At 45.0% G+C, this 17,729-nt stretch overlaps 1 protein-coding gene across 1 annotated transcript in view; it reads right to left on the reverse strand.

Moving 5' to 3' along the window:
- LOC139422725 (guanine nucleotide exchange factor subunit RIC1-like) overlaps positions 1 to 17,729 on the reverse strand; it is a 94,826-nt gene that overhangs the window by 70,931 nt on the left and 6,166 nt on the right. The gene's annotated exons all lie outside the window — the stretch shown is intronic.

Consider the following 17,729-nt stretch of genomic DNA (forward strand, 5'->3'; position numbering starts at 1 on the left):
CAATTCAGCTTGTCAACACTTCTTACAAAAACAAGTAGTGATGTCAATCTCCTCTCCACTTTGAGCCATGAGAGATTGACATGCATGTCATTAATGTTAGCTCCCCGTGTATATTTACCGCCGATGTGCAAAACAGATGTCAAAGCTGCTGTGCATACCTATATAACGTAATGACGACACGTAAAATGTTACGCTACACGTGCAACAAAGCATTCCTAACCTAGCCCACAATGCCTGCTGTGTTGTTCGAGCAGTTAACCTACCGGAGTTACAGTGACAGCGTCACTGCTGTTAGCTTCACAACTGACATTTGGACCAGCGATATCAGCTCCATGAACATGCTGAGTCCGACAGCCCAGTGGGTCATTGAGGATTTCGTACCGAGGAAAGTTGTATTGCGTTCTGCCCCTGAACAGGCAGTTAACCCGCTGTTCCTAGGCCGTCATTGAAAATAAGAATTTGTTCTTAACTGACTTGCCTAGTAAAATAAAGGTAAAATAAATAAAAAATCCTCATGAACATGCTGGTTGTCATACCGCTGCTGCCATTTCAATGGCATTTGAGAACATGTTTGAAACATGAACACACACACGCTAGCGCCATTCAAAACAACTGACTGGAGAAATAAGCTCATCAACTTCGTCTACAGCAGACGTGATGCCCTCTCATGGCATTGAAACGCTTGCTCAACAAAACTGCAGACACAGGCTGTGAACAAGCGATGCGGTGGCATTCTCTCTTTACGGTGTCGCCATCATGCACAATGATATGTACAAGGACCGCTACGTCGATGCAGACAAGAAACAGGGTTTACATGAAATGTTACATACACAGCCGGACAAGATGGAAACGGACAGAGTGACAGTGCGCAACGAGGAAGAGGGGCCACGGACAGACAGAGCTGAAACTTCACTGCTTGACATGTATGATGAAATCCTGGTTGAGAATGAAACGACTGAACAAATGAACAATGAACGCCAACAAAATAACTTTTTGGTCAGTGTAGTGTGTGTGTGTAACCTTTATTTAACTAGGCAAGTCAGTTAAGAGTAAATTCTTATTTACAATGACGGCCTACCCCGGCCAAACCCGGACGACGCTGGGCGAATTGTGCGCCGCCCTATGGGACTCCAATCACGGCCGGATGTGAAACAGCCTGGATTCGAACCAGGGACTTTAGCGACGCCTCTTGCACGGAGATGCGATGCCTTAGACCGCTGTGTCCATGTGTGTGTGTGTTAACCATTTAACTATACTAGAATGTTTAACCTTTTTGGGATAGGGGGCAGCATTTTCACTTTTGGATGAATAGCGTGCCCAGAGTGAACTGCCTCCTACTCTGTCCAAGATGCTAATATATGCATATTATTAGTAGTATTGGATAGAAAACACTGAAGTTTCTAAAACTGTTTGAATGATGTCTGTGAGTATAACAGAACTCATATGGCAGGCGAAAACCTGAGAAAAATCCAACCTGGAAGTGGGACATCTGAGGTTTGTAGTTTTTCAAAAGCTTGGCCTACCGAATACACATTGAGATATGAATAAAGTTGCACTTCCTACGGCTTCCACTAGACGTCAACCGTCCTTAGAAACTTCAATGAGGATTCTTCTATAAAGGAGGGGCTCATGAGACCCCTTTGAGTCAGTGGTCTGGCAGAGTGCCTTGGTCTCATGACGCGCGCTCCTGACAGAGTTACCTCTCATGCTTTTCTTCAGACAAAGGAATTCTCCGGTTGGAACATTGATGTTTTATGTTAAAAACATGCTAAAGAATGATTCCATACATCCTTTGAAATGTTTCTAAAAAGGTCTGTAATGGAACTTTTCGAGTTTTTGTCTGGACGAAGTGCCTGCGCCTCATGAAGATGGATTACTGGGCTGAACACGCTAACAACAAGTGGCTATTTGGACATAAATGGACTTTATGGAACAAATCAGTCATTTATTGTCGAATTGGGATTCCTGGGAGTGCCTTCTGATACAGATCATCAAAGGTAAGTGAATATTTATGGTGTTGTTTCTAACTTTGTTGACTCCGAAATGGCGGATATTCCTCTGGCTGTTTTGGGTTCTGAGCGCCGTTCTCAGATTCTGCTTTTTTTTTATTTATCTGACACAGCGGTTGCATTAAGGAGAAATGTATCTTTAATTCTGTGAATAACACTGGTATCTTTTATCAATGTTTATTATGAGTAATTCTGTAAAATAACCGGATGTTTTGCAATCAAAACATTACTGCACGTAAGGAACCAATGTAAACTGAGATTTTTGGATATAAATATGCACATTATCGAACAAAACAAACATGTATTGTGTAACATGATGTCCTATGAGTGTCATCTGATTAAGATCATCAAAGGTTAGTGATTCATTTTATCTATATTTCTGCTTTTTGTGAATCCTATCTTTGGCTGAAAAAATGGCTGTGTTTTTTCGACATGGCTATGACCTAACAATCATATATGTGGTGCTTTCGCCGTAGAGCATTTTTTAAATCGGACGCGATGGGTAGATAACCATTGTGTTAATCTTTCATTTGCAGTGTTGGACTTGTTAATGTGTGAAAGTTACATATTTTTGAATTTCGCTCGCTGCCTTTTCAGCAGAATGTTGTCGAGGGGTTCCGCCTGCCCTAGAAAGGTTAAAAGGCCACTCAAATTTTTAAGATCAGTTATCGGTATCGTATTTCTTGGCAAGGAAAATATTTGAATCGGACAAAAAATGTAATATCGGTGAATCACTAGTAAGCATCAATTGGCATATAGCCTACATACAGTGGGGCAAAAAAAGTATTTAGTCAGTCACCAATTGTGCAAGTTCTCCCACTTAAAAAGATGAGGCCTGTAATTTTCATTATAGGTACACTTCAACTATGACAGACAAAATGAGAAAAGAAATCCAGAAAATCACATTGTAGGATTTTTAATGAATTTATTTGCAAATTATGGTGGAAACTAAGTATTTGGTCAATAACAAAAGTTTCTCAATACTTTGTTATATACCCTTTGTTGGCAATGACAGAGGTCAAAGTTTTCTGTAAGTCTTCACAAGGTTTTCACACACTGTTGCTGGTATTTTGGCCCATTCCTCCATGCAGATTTCCTCTTGAGCAGTGATGTTTTGGGGCTGTTGCTGGGCAACACGGACTTTCAACTCCCTCAAAAGATTTTCTATGGGGTTGAGATCTGGAGATTGGCTAGGCCACTCCAGGACCTTGAAATAAATGCTTCTTACGAAGCCACTCCTTCATTGCCCGGGCGGTGTGTTTGGGATCATTGTCATGCTGAAAGACCCAGCCACGTTTCATCTTCAATGCCCTTGCTGATAGGTTTTCACTCAAAATCTCACGATACATGGCCCCATCCATTCTTTCCTTTACACGGATCAGTCGTCCTGGTCCCTTTGCAGAAAAACAGCCCCAAAGCATTATGTTTCCACCCCCATGCTTCACAGTAGGTATGGTGTTCTTTGGATGCAACTCAGCATTCTTTGTCCTCCAAACACGACAAGTTGAGTTTTTACCAAAAAGTTATATTTTGGTTTCATCTGACCATATGACATTCCCCCAATCTTCTTCTGGATCATCCAAATGCTCTCTAGCAAACTTCAGACGGGCCTGAACATGTACTGGCTTAAGAAGGGGGACACATCTGGCACTGCAGGATTTGAGTCCCTGGCGGCGTAGTGTGTTACTGATGGTAGGCTTTGTTACTTTGGTCCCAGCTCTCTGCAGGTCATTCACTAGGTCCCCCCGTGTGGTTCTGGGATTTTTGCTCACCGTTCTTGTGATCCTTTTGACCCCACAGGGTGAGATCTTGCGTGGAGCCCCAGATTCGAGGGAGATTATCAGTGGTCTTGTACGTCTTCCATTTCCTAATAATTGCTCCCACAGTTGATTTCTTCAAACCAAGCTGCTTACCTATTGCAGATTCAGTCTTCCCAGCCTGGTGCAGGTCTACAATTTTGTTTCTGGTGTCCTTTGACAGCTCTTTGGTCTTGGCCATAGTGGAGTTTGGAGTGTGACTGTATGAGGTTGTGGACAGGTGTCTTTTATACTGATAACAAGTTCAAACAGGTGCCATTAATACAGGTAACAGAGGACAGAGGAGGACAGAGGAGCCTCTTAAAGAAGAAGTTACAGGTCTGTGAGAGCCAGAAATCTTGTTGTTTGTAGGTGACCAAATACTTATTTTCCACCATAATTTGCAAATAAATTCATTAAAAATCCTACAATGTGATTTTCTGGAGAAAAAACAATATAATTTTGTCTGTCATAGTTGAAGTGTACCTATGATGAAAATTAAAGGCCTCTCATCTTTTTAAGTGGGAGAACTTGCACAATTGGTGGCTGACTAAATACTTTTTTGCCCCACTGTATACAGCCAGATAAGAGTTGCGTCTCCAGTAGTAGCATAACGGTCGGCTGCTTGTAATTCGGTAAACACCATTTTCTATAGCCATTTGATTAAAAAAATAACCTAGCAAATTGCACTGGTTGTCACTCAACTAATAAAGCCTTTTATAGGCCATGTTACAAACATATGAATGCTGAAGGTGGCGAACCAATGTGCCAGATCAGAAACAGGCCGTCTCGACAGAACACCGTTAGACTAGACTACTGATATTGCCTGGGGTTGTTAGTTATTCAAAATGACTTGTAGATCAATGACTGTCAACATAATTACATGCTTACTTTGACACTAAGAAGAGGACATAGCTGTCACAAAAGAGGAGGTATTTTCAAAAATGTAAAAAAAAAGTCATTTGAACAACAACAAATGTGTGAACGTAACATTTGAATCTACTTTCTGACCATGGCATGCTACATTTTAATAAGTTCGGGGTCCCGCGGACCAAAGCACTCAAACATTTGAACCGGGGACCAATGCGTATCAGTGAATCATTACATCCTTTATAGTGCACTAGATTTCACCAGGGAGCATTGGGTTCCAGATAGCTCACTCTATAAGGAACAGGTTGCCAATTAGGACACACACTGTTTCTCAAGGCAGATCTTGAATCAGATATGACACTAGCTCTGGATGCAGTGTTTCTCTTTGAGAAGAGACCAAAGGAAGCGTGGTGGATTACTCTCATTTCACACACACAAACACAATGTCGCCAGTATTCCATGGTCCAACAGGAGACTATTCATCAGCACCACACTACACCATGTAATCCCATTCTCAGACCATCAGCCAACACACACCAGCGACTCCATCAAGACAGCACGTGAGCATGAGAGAGACAGACAGAGAGAGAGACAGACAGAGAGAAAGAGAGAGACAGACAGAGCGAGAGCAAGAGACCGAGAGACAGACAGAGCGAGAGCAAGAGACCGAGAGACAGACAGAGCGAGAGCAAGAGACCGAGAGACAGACAGAGCGAGAGCAAGAGACCGAGAGACAGACAGAGCGAGAGCCCGAGAGACAGACAGAGCGAGAGCCCGAGAGACAGACAGAGCGAGAGCCCGAGAGACAGACAGAGCGAGAGCAAGAGACCGAGAGACAGACAGAGCGAGAGCAAGAGACCGAGAGACAGACAGAGCGAGAGCAAGAGACCGAGAGACAGACAGAGCGAGAGCAAGAGACCGAGAGACAGACAGAGCGAGAGCAAGAGACCGAGAGACAGACAGAGCGAGAGCAAGAGACCGAGAGACAGACAGAGCGAGAGCAAGAGACCGAGAGACAGACAGAGCGAGAGCAAGAGACCGAGAGACACAGAGCGAGAGCAAGAGACCGAGAGACACAGAGCGAGAGCAAGACACAGAGCGAGAGCAAGACACAGAGCGAGAGCAAGACACAGAGCGAGAGCAAGACACAGAGCGAGAGCAAGACACAGAGCGAGAGCAAGACACACAGAGCGACACACAGAGCGACACACAGAGCGACACACAGAGCGACACACAGAGCGACACACAGAGACAGACACAGACACAGAGCCAGACAGAGACAGACAGAGAGCCAGACACAGAGACACAGAGACAGACACAGAGCCAGAGAGAGAGAGAGAGAGAGAGAGAGACACAGAGCCAGAGAGAGAGAGAGAGAGAGACACAGAGCCAGAGAGAGAGAGAGAGAGAGACACAGAGCCAGAGAGAGAGACAGACACAGAGCCAGAGAGAGAGAGAGAGACAGACACAGAGCCAGAGAGAGAGAGAGAGAGACAGACACAGAGCCAGAGAGAGAGAGAGAGAGACAGACACAGAGCCAGAGAGAGAGAGAGAGAGACAGACAGAGCGAGAGCAAGAGATCGAGAGACACAGAGCGAGAGCAAGAGATCGAGAGACACAGAGCGAGAGCAAGACACAGAGCGAGAGCAAGACACAGAGCGAGAGCAAGACACACAGAGACAGACACAGAGCCAGACACAGAGCCAGACACAGAGCCAGACACAGAGCCAGACACAGAGCCAGACACAGAGCCAGACACAGAGCCAGACACAGAGCCAGAGAGAGAGAGACAGACACAGAGCCAGACACAGAGACAGAGAGAGAGACACAGAGCCAGAGAGACAGAGAGAGAGACAGACACAGAGCCAGAGAGAGAGAGAGAGAGAGAGACACAGAGCCAGAGAGAGAGAGACAGACACAGAGCCAGACACAGAGACAGAGACACAGAGCGAGAGCAAGACACAGAGCGAGAGCAAGACACACAGAGACAGACACAGAGCCAGACACAGAGCCAGACACAGAGCCAGACACAGAGCCAGACACAGAGCCAGACACAGAGCCAGACACAGAGCCAGAGAGAGAGAGAGAGACACAGACACAGACAGAGAGAGAGAGAGAGAGAGAGAGACAGAGCCAGAGAGAGAGAGAGAGAGAGAGACAGAGCCAGAGAGAGAGAGAGAGAGAGAGACACAGAGCCAGAGAGAGAGAGACAGACACAGAGCCAGACACAGAGACAGAGAGAGAGACACAGAGCCAGAGAGACAGAGAGAGAGACAGACACAGAGCCAGAGAGAGAGAGAGAGAGAGACACAGAGCCAGAGAGAGAGAGAGACAGACACAGAGCCAGAGAGAGACAGACACAGAGCCAGAGAGAGAGAGAGACACAGAGCCAGAGAGAGAGAGACAGACACAGAGCCAGACACAGAGACAGAGACACAGAGCCAGAGAGACAGAGAGAGAGACAGACACAGAGCCAGAGAGAGAGAGAGAGAGAGACACAGAGCCAGAGAGAGAGAGAGACAGACACAGAGCCAGAGAGAGACAGACACAGAGCTAGAGAGAGAGAGAGACAGACACAGAGCCAAAGAGAGAGAGAGACAGACACAGAGCCAGAGAGAGAGAGAGAGACAGACACAGAGCCAGAGAGAGAGAGAGAGAGAGAGAGACAGATAGAGCCAGAGAGAGAGAGAGAGAGAGACAGACACAGAGCGAGAGAGAGACAGACACAGAGCCAGAGAGAGAGAGAGAGAGAGAGAGACAGACACAGAGCCAGAGAGAGAGAGAGAGAGAGAGAGACAGACACAGAGCCAGAGAGAGAGAGAGAGAGAGACAGACACAGAGCCAGAGAGAGAGAGAGAGAGACAGACACAGAGCCAGAGAGAGAGAGAGAGACAGACAGACACAGAGCCAGAGAGAGAGAGAGACAGACACAGAGCCAGAGAGAGAAACAGACACAGAGCCAGAGAGAGAGAGAGAGAGAGACAGACACAGAGCCAGAGAGAGAGAGACAGACACAGAGCCAGACACAGAGACAGAGAGAGAGACACAGAGCCAGAGAGACAGAGAGAGAGACAGACACAGAGCCAGAGAGAGAGAGAGAGAGAGACACAGAGCCAGAGAGAGAGACAGACACAGAGCCGGAGAGAGAGAGAGAGAGAGAGACACAGAGCCAGAGAGAGAGAGACAGACACAGAGCCAGACACAGAGACAGAGAGAGAGACACAGAGCCAGAGAGACAGAGAGAGAGACAGACACAGAGCCAGAGAGAGAGAGAGAGAGAGACACAGAGCCAGAGAGAGAGAGAGACAGACACAGAGCCAGAGAGAGACAGACACAGAGCCAGAGAGAGAGAGAGACAGACACAGAGCCAAAGAGAGAGAGAGACAGACACAGAGCCAGAGAGAGAGAGAGAGACAGACACAGAGCCAGAGAGAGACAGACACAGAGCCAGAGAGAGAGAGAGAGACAGAGCCAGAGAGAGAGAGAGACAGACACAGAGCCAAAGAGAGAGAGAGACAGACACAGAGCCAGAGAGAGCGAGAGAGACAGACACAGAGCCAGAGAGAGAGAGAGAGAGAGAGAGACAGATAGAGCCAGAGAGAGAGAGAGAGAGAGACAGACACAGAGCGAGAGAGAGACAGACACAGAGCCAGAGAGAGAGAGAGAGAGAGAGAGAGAGACAGACACAGAGCCAGAGAGAGAGAGAGAGAGACAGACACAGAGCCAGAGAGAGAGAGAGAGAGAGAGAGACAGACACAGAGCCAGAGAGAGAGAGAGAGACAGACACAGAGCCAGAGAGAGAGAGAGAGACAGACAGACACAGAGCCAGAGAGAGAGAGAGACAGACACAGAGCCAGAGAGAGAAACAGACACAGAGCCAGAGAGAGAGAGAGAGAGAGACAGACACAGAGCCAGAGAGAGAGAGAGAGAGACAGACACAGAGCCAGAGAGAGAGAGAGAGAAAGAGAGAGAGAGCAGAGGAGAGGTCAGGATCAGAGCTCCTGCATTTTTCAGCATTTTCTTTAAAAAAGATAGATTAGGAGTTAGATAAACTTGGATTTTTTGTCAGGAACACATACTGGATTCTACCCTCTTCAACATAACCCCTACTTCAAATCAAAACTTAAAACCTACAACCTGATTTTGGACGGAATTACGGAATCACCTGGAAAGTTCACAACAACCAAGGATTTATTACCCTATACAGCAAATTCTCTGGAAAACAACAGAAACCTGAAAACACCATCCAACCTGGAACTGAGTGAGTAATGTTTAGTCTGAAACAATATTTTATTTCCAAAAGCCAAGAAGAAAAATACACAACATTACTTTATAAGGACTGAATTCTAACATAATTCTGCCAAGCTTGATACAGCTTCAACTAGCACTGACGTGTCAAGTGAGAGGTGTCAAAGCCCATTAGCCCAACAATGGCAGGAGAGTCACACAGTCTACCCCAACCAAATGGAGAGGCCTTAGAAGCTCCCTCCCGCTGTTCAGAGGTAATTAAAATACAGTACCCTTTGCATGTAAAGAATGATAAGGCAAGAAAAGACCACAAGAAGAAGCTCCTTATGGAAAATCAAGAAACACTTTTTGCTGACTATTACAAAAATGGGAACATCAGCAACCTTATCTTCCACACAAACCATCCTCTGGCATGGCACAGTGCTATATTAGCACACTACCCCTTTGTTACGAGAGGGGGGATTAACGAGGGGTGGAAACTCAGAATACTTGATAACGAGGACTCTGAGTTAAGTAATATAAATATCTATAAATCCGGAACAGTAATGGTACAGAATAACCACAAACAGTTTCAGCTGGACTTTCACCTAATCAAAGAATTAGCCCAGCAGGAGAAGCTCTGCCTTGATAATGATACCCCCACACCGAGCGGGTCAGACCAGACCTCTTCATTATGTAACCCCACAGATGAGCAACCCCCAGTGGAGAGTCAACCTCCCAGCACAGATTACCACTCCCTCATTGAAATGAAGGACAAATTCACCCAGCTGGAGGTAAGGCAGGTGGAGCTGGAACAGCAGGTGATTACACTTCAGTCAGCACAGACCCAGACAACAGTCCAGCACAACAACAGCCCCTTAACCAGACCCGGAGAGCTGGAGGTGGACAGAGACATATCTGCACTTTGGACAGTGGTGAGACAAATACAACAGGAGAAAGAGGAGCAGAACAGAGCACTAGAGGAGAGTATCAGACTGCTGGTGGAGGAGAGGTTGAGGGGGATGGAGGAGAAGTTGAGGGGGACGGCGTGTGACAGAGAACAACCCACTAGAGAGGTGGCCACCCCCACAGAGAAGCCAGCAGAACAGCCCACCTCAGCACCCAACAAAAGTCTCGACACCACAGCAGAACAGTCCACACCAGACCCTGACCATAGAGTCGACACCACAGCAGAACAGTCCACACCAGACCCTGACCATAGAGTCGACATCACAGCAGAACAGACAAATGAAGAACCCCAAGCCCAGAGGCTCTCACCCCCTCTGAGCACCCCCCCTGTCAGCCACCCTGATAGCCCTTTTGACAACCCCCCCACACCCACTGAGGACAAACACAAGACACAGATTGTACTACTTATGGACTCAAATGGGAAATATATAGAAGAAAAAAAACTTTTTCCCAAACACAGTGTGTCTAAACTCTGGTGTCCAAACACCTAGCGCGCCCTAGACCTTCTGTCTGAGGCCAAACTAGGCTCACCCAGCCACATAATAATACACACAGGCACAAACGACCTGAGAGCACAGCAGGAAAGAGTGGCCACAGCACTGAAGGGAGTGATTGAAAAGGCTTCTTCTACTTTCCCCAACGCACAAGTGGTTATCTCCACCCTGCTACCACGAAAAGACTTCCACCCTGCCACAATACAGCGGGTAAATGCAAGTATTTCCCGTGACTGTGCCTCAAAACCAAACGTTTTCCTGGCCCACCACTCCACCCTGGACTTGAACAGCCTCTATGACCAGGTCCACCTCTACAAGGCAGCAGTGCCCACCTTTGCCCGAACTCTAAAGGACATCGCTCTCAAACGTATCCCCAACACTTCACACAGGAGCAACAGATCAATAGACACCCCATCCAGACCAGCGAGACACCCTCCCAGATCTGCAGGACCCCCCCCTGGACCTACACATAGAGGACCCACGCCAAGAGGAATTACATCCAGACCACAGTACACCCAGACACATCCACACCCCCACCCCAACCAATCAACACCCCCCCACGTCAACCATGCCCACACCCCATTTAGGCCCCCTCAGATCAGACCTATGCCACTCCTGCCCACCCCATGCACCCCACCCCCGCAAAGAGGGCCTCAACATGGAAGCCACACATACGCCCAGGTAGTGAGCGGGCAAACAGTCCCAACCCCCACTCTCACACTCGCCCAAGCCAATGGCATGTACCAGATGCTCAGCAGGCTCTGCTCACACTTACTGGCCTGAGGCCAAACCACGACCAACAACATTGGACACTCTATGGAACAAAAAGCCTTCACTATATTATCCTGGAATATCCAAGGCCTGAGGTCATCTGCCTTTGGCCTAAAGAGCAGAAACCCGGACTTCACCAAAGAAATCGGTAATACAGACATTGTCATCCTGCAAGAAACCTGGTATAGAGGAGACGGACCCACTGGTTGCCCTCTAGGTTACAGAGAGCTGGTAGTCCCATCCACCAAACTACCAGGTGTGAAACAGGGAAGGGACTCAGGGGGTATGCTAATTTGGTATAGAGCAGACCTAACTCACTCCATTAAATTAATCAAAACAGGAACATTTTACATTTGGCTAGAAATTCAAAAGGAAATTATCCTAACAGAGAAAAATGTCCTCCTGTGTGCTACCTATATCCCCCCACTAGAATCCCCATATTTTAATGAAGACAGCTTCTCCATCCTGGAGGGGGAAATCAATCATTTCCAGGCCCAGGGACATGTACTAGTCTGTGGCGACCTAAATGCCAGAACCGGACAAGAACCTGACACCCTAAGCACACAGGGGGACAAACACCTGCCTGGAGGTGACAGCATTCCCTCCCACATATGCCCCCCTAGGCACAACTATGACAACATAACCAACAAAAACGGGTCACAACTCCTGCAGCTCTGTCGCACGCTGGGTATGTACATAGTCAACGGTAGGCTTCGAGGGGACTCCTATGGTAGGTACACCTATAGCTCATCTCTTGGCAGTAGTACTGTAGACTACTTTATCACCGACCTCAACCCAGAGTCTCTCAGAGCGTTCACAGTCAGCCCACTGACACCCCTATCAGACCACAGCAAAATCACAGTCTACTTAAACAGAGCAATAATCAATCATGAGGCATCAAAGCCAAAGGAACTGAGTAACATTAAGAAATGCTATAGATGGAAGGAATGCAGTTTGGAAACCTACCAAAAAACAATTAGGCAACAACAAATTCAATCCCTTTTAGACAATTTCCTGGGTAAAACGTTCCGCTGTAATAGTGAAGGTGTAAACTTGGCAGTAGAAAATCTTAACAGTATATTTGACCTCTCAGCTTCCCTATCAAATCTAAAAATCTCAAATAGAAAACCGAAGAAAATTAACAATAATGACAAATGGTTTGATGAAGAATGCAAAAATCTAAGAAAGAAATTGAGAAACCTGTCCAACCAAAAACATAGAGACCCGGAAAACCTGAGTCTACGCCTTCACTATGGTGAATCACTAAAACAATACAGAAATACACTACGGAAAAAGAAGGAACAGCATGTCAGAAATCAGCTCAATGCAATTGAAGAATCCATAGACTCTAACCACTTCTGGGAAAATTGGAAAACACTAAACAAACAACAACAAGAAGAATTATCTATCCAAAATGGAGATGTATGGGTAAACCACTTCTCCAATCTTTTTGGCTCTATAACAAAGAATAAAGAGCAAAAACATATACATGATCAAATACAGATCTTAGAATCATCTATTAAAGACTACCAGAACCCACTGGATTATCCAATTACATTGAATGAGTTACAGGACAAAATAAAAACCCTCCAACCCAAAAAGGCCTGTGGTGTTGATGGTATCCTCAATGAAATGATCAAATATACAGACAACAAATTCCAATTGGCTATACTAAAACTCTTTAACATCATACTTAGCTCTGGCATCTTCCCCAATATTTGGAACCAAGGACTGATCACCCCAATCCACAAAAGTGGAGACAAATTTGACCCCAATAACTACTGTGGAATATGTGTCAACAGTAACCTTGGGAAAATCCTCTGCATTATTATTAACAGCAGACTCGTACATTTTCTCAATGAAAACAATGTACTGAGCAAATGTCAAATTGGCTTTTTACCAAATTACCGTACAACAGACCATGTATTCACCCTGCACACCCTAATTGACAACCAAACAAACCAAAACAAAGGCAAAGTCTTCTCATGCTTTGTTGATTTCAAAAAAGCCTTCGACTCAATCTGGCATGAGGGTCTGCTATACAAACTGATGGAATGTGGTGTTGGGGGTAAAACATACGACATTATAAAATCCATGTACACAAACAACAAGTGTGCGGTTAAAATTGGCAAAAAACACACATTTCTTCACACAGGGTCGTGGGGTTAGACAGGGATGCAGCTTAAGCCCCACCCTCTTCAACATATATATCAACGAATTGGCGCGGGCACTAGAAAAGTCTGCAGCACCCGGCCTCCCCCTGCTAGAATCCGAAGTCAAATGTCTGCTGTTTGCCGATGATCTGGTGCTTCTGTCACCAACCAAGGAGGGCCTACAGCAGCACCTAGATCTTATGCACAGATTCTGTCAGACCTGGGCCCTGACAGTAAATCTCAGTAAGACCAAAATAATGGTGTTCCAAAAAAGGTCCAGTCACCAGGACCACAAATACAAATTCAATCTAGACACTGTTGCCCTAGAGCACACAAAACACTATACATACCTTGGCCTAAACATCAGCGCCACAGGTAACTTCCACAAAGCTGTGAACGATCTGAGAGACAAGGCAAGAAGGGCATTCTATGCCATCAAAAGAAACATACATTTCAACATACCAATTAGGATTTGGCTAAAAATACTTGAATCAGTCATAGAGCCCATTGCCCTTTATGGTTGTGAGGTCTGGGGTCCGCTCACCAACCAAGACTTCACAAAATGGGACAAACACCAAATTGAGACTCTGCACGCAGAATTCTGCAAAAATATCCTCCGTGTACAACGTAGAACACCAAATAATGCATGCAGAGCAGAATTAGGCCGATACCTACTAATTATCAAAATCCAGAAAAGAGCCGTTAAATTCTACAACCACCTAAAAGGAAGTGATTCACAAACCTTCCATAACAAAGCCATCACCTACAGAGAGATGAACCTGGAGAAGAGTCCCCTAAGCAAGCTGGTCCTGGGGCTCTGTTCACAAACACAAACACACCCTACAGAGCCCCAGGACAACAGCACAATTAGACCCAACCAAATCATGAGAAAACAAAAAGATAATTACTTGACACATTGGAAAGAATTAACAAAAAAACAGAGCAAACTAGAATGCTATTTGGCCCTAAACAGAGAGTACACAGCGGCAGAATACCTGACCACTGTGACTGACCCAAAATTAAGGAAAGCTTTGACTATGTACAGACTCAGTGAGCATAGCCTTGCTATTGAGAAAGGCCGCCGTAGGCAGACATGGCTCTCAAGAGAAGACAGGCTATGTGCTCACTGCCCACAAAATGAGGTGGAAACTGAGCTGCACTTCCTAACCTCCTGCCCAATGTATGACCATATTAGAGAGACATATTTCCCTCAGATTACACAGATCCACAAAGAATTCGAAAACAAATCCAAATTTGAAAAACTCCCATATCTACTGGGTGAAATTCCACAGTGTGCCATCACAGCAGCAAGATTTGTGACCTGTTGCCACGAGAAAAGGGCAACCAGTGAAGAACACACACCATTGTAAATACAACCCATATTTATGCTTATTTATTTTATCTTGTGTCCTTTAACCATTTGTACATTGTTAAAACACTGTATATATATATATATATATATATATATATATATAATATGACATTTGTAATGTCTTTACTGTTTTGAAACCTCTGTATGTGTAATGTTTACTGTTAATTTTTGTTGTTTTTCACTTTATATTTTCACTTTGTATGTTGTCTACCTCACTTGCTTTGGCAATGTTAACACGTTTCCCATGCCAATAAAGCCCTTGAATTGAATTGAGAGAGACAGACACAGAGCCAGAGAGAGAGAGAGACAGACACAGAGCCAGAGAGAGAGAGAGACAGACACAGAGCCAGAGAGAGAGAGAGAGACACAGAGCCAGAGAGAGAGAGAGAGAGACACAGAGCCAGAGAGAGAGAGAGAGAGACACAGAGCCAGAGAGAGAGAGAGAGAGAGACACAGAGCCAGAGAGAGAGAGAGAGAGAGAGACACAGAGCCAGAGAGAGAGAGAGAGAGAGAGACACAGAGCCAGAGAGAGACAAAGAGAGAGAAAGAGAGAGCAAGAGGGAGTATCCTCACATTACAATATAAGAAAAGCAGGGAAGGTAACTGGGAAGAGGACAATGACCCCTCACGGAAAAGGTATACTTATTTCAGAACTCTTTGTCAGAGAGTCTTTGTGTGTGCGTGTCAGGGTCTCCATTAGGAAAATGTATCTCTGGACATTTGACCGTAAACATTGTCTCCGCATTTAACCCAACCCCTCTGAATCAGAGAGGTGCAGGGGGCTGCATCAACATCATCGGTGCACGGGGAACAGTGGGTTAACTGTCTTGATCAGGGGCAGAACAACAGATTTTTACCTTGTCATGTCTGAACTAGAGGCCTGTGAGCAGCTGCCACATGGTGAAATCTTCACCGGAGGCAATCAGGGGAGTTCGCTAAGAGACAGCCAGTCACTAAGAAGAAAAGAGGCTATGCAGAAACCCCCCCCCCCCCCCCCCACACACACACACACACACCTTGGACAGAGCAGTGCCTGCCAGTTCCTGCGAAGCCACATAATCAATCCCAATTGAATCCACAAAGAAGAAAACATTACATAAGATGTGACATCCCTCAGAGTCACATCACAGGCCTTCAGGAAATGTGTTTCTACTAAGAAATAGCCTCAGATTATTGCTCCTATCTGCTTTTCGCTGAGCAAAAAGCCATATTCATTTGTTGTGTTTTGTAGACGTCCGAGGTCCTGCAGTAGCCAACATCACAGACACACTGATCCTGCTAAACAGCAGAGCAATGCCACCGTATACATAAATCATAGCACAGTTACACACACAGATCCTGCAATGACACCATAATCATAAAATACGATATGAGCAAAGCACAGGGCTTACCAGCCATTAACTCTAATATAGAAGGGGGACTAGATCAGCTTTCCTTTTCATCTCAGACAGAGCCCCACACACACACACACACACGTATAACTTAAGTAATTATAATTTCCATTCAATTCTCTACATGACATTTAGCCTAAATCCATTTTTTAAATACCTGTCTGCATCCACAGAGCTTTCACACAAACAGAAAAATGACTTTCCACTGAACTGAGATTGGCTATGCAGCAAAATGACATAAAAATTAAAAAAAAACTGTTTCACAGTGTATATTGTAAACCTCTATGACTTGGTCAATGGTTTGTATTAATGATGATTCTCTGGTGACCTTCAGGATCGATTCAGAGGATTTTCTTCCACATATACAAAAAGGGGAACCTGGAAAAGACACAGGCAGTACACAACAATCTATTGTTATGCTGCCAGACCCAGGCCTGGGCTCTTTCTTTCAGCAGGAAATATACACTTTTTATTTTCTAATGAGACCGTGCAATGCCAAGCACAGAATACACTTATAAAAGACTAGACAGTGAATTATTTAATACGGTTGGGCAGTAGGCAGATTTTCATACCGTTTCTGTACCATACCGTGGTATAAGGTATTACTATAATTACGCACAAGGGGAGCTATATATGTAAACAATAAACAATATATGTGTTGAAGTTATACTTAACTTCATTGGGATAGAGGGCAGCATTGGGAAGTTTGGATGAAAAGCGTGCCCATAGTAAATTGCCTGTTACTCAGGCCCAGAAGCTATGATATGCATATAATTTGTTAGATTTGGATAGAAATCTCAAAAGTTTCCAAAACTGTTAAAATAATGTATGAGAGTATAACAGAACTCATATGGCAGGCAAAAACCTGAGAAAAATCCAACCAGGAAGTGGGAAATCTGAGGCTTGTAGTTTTTTTTTTTTTTTAAGGGATTGCCTATCCAATATCCAGTGTAAACGGGGTCAGATTGCACTTCCTAAGGCTTCCACTAGATGTCAACAGTCTTTAGAAAGTTGTTTCAGGCTTCTATTGTGGAAGGGGAGAGAATAAGACCACTCTAAGCAGATGGCTCAGCTGAAAGCCTTTAGTTGTTGATCGCGTGAGCTCCGTTCCCTTTCTAAAGAAAACAGCACTATTGTCCGGTTGAAACATTATTGAATATTTATGATAAAAACACCCTAATTATTGATTAGAAACATCGTTTGACATGTTTCTCCGAACGTTAAATGTTACTTTTTTGGACTTTTCGTCTGGACTTTGTGCTCGAGCTTTGTGCATTTGGATCACTGGACTAAACGCGTGAACAAAAAGGAGGTATTTGGACATAAAGAGGAACTTTATCGAACAAAACAAACATTTGTTGTCTAACATGGAGACCTGGGAGTGACATCAGATGAAGATCATCAAAGGTAAGTGATTCATTTTAACACCATTTCTGACTTTTGTGACACCTCTCCTTGGTTGGAAAATGGCTGTATGGTTTTCTGTGACTAGGTGCTGACCTAACATAGTCACATGGTGTGCTTTCGCCGTAAAGCCTTTTTGAAATCGGACACTGTGGCTGGATTTACAACAAGTTTATCTTTAAATGGTGTATAATACTTGTATGTAAGAGGAATTTTAATTATGAGATTTCTGTTTGAATTTGGCGCCCTACAATTTCACTGGCGAGGTGGAAC

Source organism: Oncorhynchus clarkii, chromosome 12 (assembly GCF_045791955.1).
Source record: "Oncorhynchus clarkii lewisi isolate Uvic-CL-2024 chromosome 12, UVic_Ocla_1.0, whole genome shotgun sequence".
NCBI classification, from domain to species: domain Eukaryota; kingdom Metazoa; phylum Chordata; class Actinopteri; order Salmoniformes; family Salmonidae; genus Oncorhynchus; species Oncorhynchus clarkii.